Raw genomic sequence first — 6,614 nt, 5'->3', positions numbered from 1 at the left:
GGTTTAATTGGTTCAATTGGTTCAACCGATAAATTATTGGTTGAACCGATAAATTTGGTCTCACGTAAATATAAAATATAAAATAGTTAAAAACTTAAAATAAAAATTTAAAATACATATTTTCACTAACATTTAATGAAGAATCAAGTCTCAACTTCTAAAAATAACTAATATAAAAAAATAATCAAATTTTAATATTAAAATAGTATCTTAATTTGACACAATAAAAAAATAATTAATTCACAAAACCTATCTTCTAATTAAAATATTAGTAGATTTTAACACTAATATCAAAACAAATAACTTTAATTACAATACTAGCAATAAAATAAATCAAGTAAATTAATAAATTTTTAGTAAAATTTATATTTATATTAATAATGGTATATAGTATGTATATAATTAGTATTTGTAAAGTATGAAATTTAGAAGCACAATGGATGAGTGGCAAGTGGAGGTTGCTTTTGTTCGAAGGTTCTTGGTTCGAGACCTAGTTGAGACATTTTAAAAGATTTTTCAAGACTGGTTTGGTTATACTAGTTTTCGTCGGTTTTGATCGGTTTGATTCGGTTCTTACTAGTCTACACTGGTTTTTTTCTTAAACGATCCAAGGAGTAAACCGAACCGGATTAAGATTCGGTTCACCGATTTTTCGGTCGAACCGATTGATTCGGTTCGGTTTTTACAACTATGGAAGAAAGTGCTAAAGTTTTATATTTTATGAAAAAAATAAAAAAAGTTACAATTCCTAAGGTTTGAAATCTCTTGTATATACTGAATAAATTATACTAACTTAAAAATGTTGTGATAAGAACAAATACCTGGATGCTTATTTATGATTTAGGCAGTTAAATATTAAAGGAATCATTTTTAAAGAAGAATTCAAATTAATGAAGGTTGAAAATGAAGACACTTTACATGTATAAATAGAAGACATTGTTAGCAACAATATACACAACAACAATCAATAAAATTCTCTTTCTCTTTATATTATCAAAACACTCCTCTCTCTTTTATATACTTTACTATACTGAGATATTAATTGTGGTGAATATTAATATTACTACTAGAATTATCGAATTATAATTCTTTATTTTAAATTTATTTTCTCTTCCTTGTTTATTTATTTTACAACACGTTATCAGCAGGAGACTCTAATCAAATTTTAGGAAGACTCGGGTAACAAATTTTCACTATGTCAAAACTCTCTCATCTTGAATTTAATGTTCTTGATATATTTGGAAACAACTACTTATCATAGATATTAAATGCTGAAATTCATCTTGATTCAATGGATCTTGGAGATACCATTAAGGCTGAAAATAATTCATCTCAGAAGGATAAAGCCAAAGCCATGATCTTCCTTTGTCGCCTTCTTGACGAAGGATTGAAAAATGAATATCTCACATTAAAAGATCCTGCAGATCTGTGGAAAAACCTTGAAGAATGGTATAATCATTAAAAGATAGTGATATTTCTTCAAATCCGATATGAATAGACGCACCTGTGTATATAGGATTTTAAATCTATAAGTGAATATAATTCAGCAATGTTTCGAATCACCTCACGAATGAAATTATGTGGGGAAAAGATAACTGATAATGATACGTTAGAGAAAACTTTCTTGACCTTTCATGCCTCGAATGTGCTCTTGCAACAGCAGTATCGAGAAAAATGATTTGAAAAATATTCTGAGTTAATTTCATGCCTTCTTGTTGCTAAACACAACAATGAGTTGCTTTTGAAAAATCATGAAGCGCGTCAAACTGGCGCCGCCCCATTTTCTGAAACAAATACGGCAAATCATTACCCTAGAAGAGGTAAATGGCAAGGTTTTAATAATAAGAAAAAATATGGAAGGAAGAAAAATTATGTTCACAAGAAAGAATCTCACCAGAAGTGGGATAAAGAAAGAAACAATGGGCAAAATAAATCAATAGAAAATAAATGTTTCCGTTGTGGTGGAGAGGGCCATTGGTCGCGTACCTGTTGTACCCCAAGGCACCTAATCGATCTTTATCAAGCATTTTTGAAAAAGAACGACAAAGGAAAGGAAACGAATTTTGTTTCAAATAATGCTGTTGAAAATTACACCACTCATTATGATGTATCTGATTTCTTTGAGAATCCTGAAGAAAATATTGACTATTTGATCAATGATAAAAAAGTTTAATATGTCGTTTTGTAAAAAATTTCTTGTTAAATTTTATTTTCTATGCATTTGAATTTTAAGTACGATGCATATAAATAATAAAATATTTATGAATTTCAAAATTATTGAATGTGTCAAGATAATAATAATAAAATTTTTAGTATATACTATACCTTTTAGAAAAATATTTTCAATCAAGAAAATAATTTTATTGTGCAAATATTTCTACTCATTTTATTATTATTTGTCTTTGAAGAAAATGGCAAGGATATATAATAAAGATGTTTGCCTTGCGGATAGTACAAGTTCGCACATCATCCTCAAAAGTAATATATATTTTACTCATCTTGTGTCAAAAGAAGAATATTATTGGCTCCGGTAATGTGATAGAAGGTTCCGGAAGAGTTATAATTTTGTTTCCTGAAGGAACGAAATTCATAATAAATAATACACTATCGTCTACTAAGTCTCTAAGGAACTTATTGAGTTTTAAAGATATTCGCCGAAATAGATATCATATTGAAACTATGAATGAGAAAAATCATGAGTACTTATGTATCACAACTCATGATTCAAATAAAAAGATTATATTAGAAAAGTTACCCTCACTTTCATCAGGGTTATATTATACTAAAATTAGTGCAACTGAATCACACGCCATTGTAAACTAGAAGTTTACTAGCCCAAATGAATTCATAACTTGGTATGATCGATTGGGTCATTCGAGAACAGTTATGATGCGGAGAATTATTGAAAACTCTCATGGACATTCACTAAAGAACCAGAAGATTCTTAAATCTAATGAATTTTGTTGTGCTGCATGTTCTCAAGAAAAGCTAATTTTAAGGCCATCACCGGTAAGGATTGGATTTGAGTCCCTTGAATTCCTAGAAAGAATTCAAGGTGATATATGTGAACCTATTCATCCACCATGTGGATTTTTTAGATATTTTGTGGTCCTAATAGACGCATCTTCGAGATGGTCACATGTGTGCTTGTTGTCTTCTCGCAACCTAACATTTGCAAGATTACTTGCTCAAATTATTCAAGCACATTTTCCAGAAAATCCAATCAAAGCAATTCGTCTTGATAATGCTGGTGAATTTACTTCCCAAACCTTTGATGCTTATTGTATGGCTAATGGAATAAGCGTTGAACATCCAGTAGCTCATGTTCACACAAAAAATGTGTTAGTAGAATCACTTATTAAACGCTTCTAGTTAATTGCTAGACCCTTACTTATGAGAACAAAGCTCCCAACTCAGCTTGGGGGCATGCTATTTTACATGCCGCAACACTTATTTGTTTGAGACCAACAAGTTACCATCAGTTTTCTCCTATGCAATTAGCTTTTGGCCAGCAGCCAAATGTTTTCCATTTAAGAATATTCGAGTGTGCGATATATATTCCCATTACACCACCTACTTGCACCAAAATGGGACCCCAAAGAAAATTGGGGATATATGTTGGATATGATTCTCCCTCTATAGTGAGGTATCTTGAGATAAAAACTGGAGATGTATTTAAAGCTCCATTTGCAGATAGTCATTTTGTTGAATCAAAATTTTCAACATTAGGGGGAGAGAATAAGCTTCTTGAAAAGAAACTTAATTGGAATGCATCATCATTAATGCATTTAGATTCTTGATCTGGGCAATGTGAACTTGAAGTTCAAAAGATTATACATTTGCAAAGAATAGCAAATGAATTGTCTGATGCATTTTCTAATACAAAAAGGATAACTAAATCCTATATACCAGCTAAAAATGCTCCAATTCGAATTGATGTCCCAGTCAGACAAATAGCCACCGAAACAAATTCACGTCAGAAGCATGGTAGGCCTGTCGGTTCCAAAGACAAAATCCTCAAAAAAGAAAAGAGGTAAATACTATTCCTGTTGAAAAAGATATAGTAAAGACACTTGCAGTTGTCCAAAATTCTGATATAATTTTGATGCCAGAAGACGTTCATGTACCTAAAAATTGTGAAAATAATGAGATCTCGATAAATTATGTCTTTACAGAAGATAAATGGGACCGAAATACGACAATTGTCGATGAAATATTTGTATATAATGTGGCATTAAATATCATGCATGAAAGTAAGGATCTTGAGCCAAGAACAGTCGCAGAATGTCAACAAAGGAATGATTGGCCAAAATGGGAAGAAGCTATGAAGGCTGAGTTAAACTCACTTGCAAGACGTGAAACCTTTTGGACCTGTAATCCGTACACCAGAAGATGTAAAACCTATTGGATACAAATGGGTATTTGTGAGAAAATGAAATGAGAAAAATGAAGTTGTGCGCTACAAAACTCGACTTGTGGCATAAGGTTTTTAACAAAGGCCAGTATAGAATATGAAGAAACATATTTCCCTGTAGTGGATGCAATAACATTGCGTTATTTGGTCAGTTTATCCGCATACCATATACTACATATGCATTTAATGGATGTGGTAATAGCCTACTTATACGGATCATTAGATCGTGATATCTATATGAAAGTCCCTGAAGGATTAAAGTTATCTAAATCATCCAATGAATATCATAGGGGTTATACTCAGTCAAATTGCAAAGATCTTTATATGGTTTAAAGAAATCTAGATGAATCTTGTATAATCGTCTTACTGAGTATCTGGCCAAAAATGGATTCAAGAATGTTGATGTCTGCCATGTGTTTTCATAAAGAAATCTACATCTGGATTCATTATAATTGTTGTGTAAGTTGATGATTTAAATATCATTCCTGAAGAGATTCCAACAATTATAAAAATTCTAAAAGAAGAGTTTGAGAAGAAAGATCCTGGAAAGACTAAATTTTGTCTTGGCTTGCAGATCGAGCATACAAAAAATGAGATTTTCATTCATCAAACAACATACACATAAAAGATCTTGAAGAGATTTTATATGGATAAGTCATGCCCCTTGAGTACCCCAATGATCGTAAGGTTTTTGGATATGGAAAATGATCAATTCCGTCCTAAAAAAGAAAATGAAGATATCCTTGGTCCTGAAGTACCATATCTTAGTGCCATTGGGGCGTTAAAGTATCTTGCTAATAACACAAGACCCGATATATCATTTGCTGTGAACTTATTAGCAAGGTATAGTTCCTCTCCAACCAGAAGACATTGGAATGGAATCAAACAAATCTTTCAATATCTTCATGGAACGGTTTATATGGGATTGTTTTATCTATATGAATCCAAGTCACAACTAGTTGCTTATGCAAATGCAGGATACTTGTCTGATCCACAAAAAGAGAGATCTCAAACAGGATACTTCTTCACATATGATGGTACAATTATATCATGGAGGTCCACGAAACAGATGATTGCAGCAACATCCTCTAATTATGCTGAAATACTAGCGGTACATAAAACTAGTCGCGAGTGTTTTTGGCTCAGGAGTTTGATCCAATATATTCTGTCATCATGGGGACTTATTGACCATAAGATAGCTCAAACTGTCCTGTTTGAAGATAATACAGCATGCATAGATCAACTTAAAGGTGGATACATCAAAGGCTATAGAACAAAGCATATTTCTCCTAAATTCTTCTTCACTCATGACCTTCAAAATCAAGGAACAATTGATGTCCAATAGATCCGCTGAAGCGATAATCTGACAGATTTGTTTATAAAGTCACTCCCAAAATCTTCCTTTGAAAAATTGGTACATCAGATTGGGATGCGTTGATTTCGAGATATTAAATAATGTCGACAAGAGCCGGAGGCTGTACTCGTTTTTCCTTGTAAGGTTTTTTTTTTCCATTGGATTTTTCTTGACAAGGTTTTTAATGAGGTAGTCTCCATCACAAAGGATTTTGTACTCTTTTTCCTTCTCTAAAGTTTTTTCCTATTGGGTTTTTCTTTAGTAAGGTTTTAACGAGACATAATCCTAAATAGTCATCCAAGGGGGAGTGTTGTGATAAGAACAAATACTTGGATGTCCATTTATGACTTCGGCAGTTAAACATTAAAGGAATCATTTTAAAAAAAGAATTAAAATTAATGAAGGTTAAAAATGAAAACACTTTACATGTATAAATGGAAGGCAATATACACAACAACAATCAATAACAATTCTCTTTCTCTTTATACTACCACCAAAACACTATCTTGTTTATTTATCTTACAACAAATACCATTATTCTTCAAGTAATATTTTTCTTTAACATAAATCTATACAACCAATAACTTTTCTCAATTTTTTGTTTATCTCGATTGATCTAAAATAGTCTCATACTATATATGTCTTTTCAAATTTTCATATATATATTTGGTGCTACTTAAAGTCTTGTATATTTGTGTAATATGATCACACTTTACAAGATCAATTCAAAATAAAATTGAAAAATGTATTTCACACAACGAGGATTTAAACAAGTCAAATCAGTTAACTAAAAAAAAAATTCAAATTACCAGCACAAAATCTTTCTTCAAATTCTCTAGAGTGAAA

The sequence above is a fragment of the Arachis duranensis genome, chromosome 9 (assembly GCF_000817695.3).
Source record: "Arachis duranensis cultivar V14167 chromosome 9, aradu.V14167.gnm2.J7QH, whole genome shotgun sequence".
Lineage (NCBI taxonomy): Eukaryota > Viridiplantae > Streptophyta > Magnoliopsida > Fabales > Fabaceae > Arachis > Arachis duranensis.
This window is presented reverse-complemented; position numbering follows the sequence as displayed.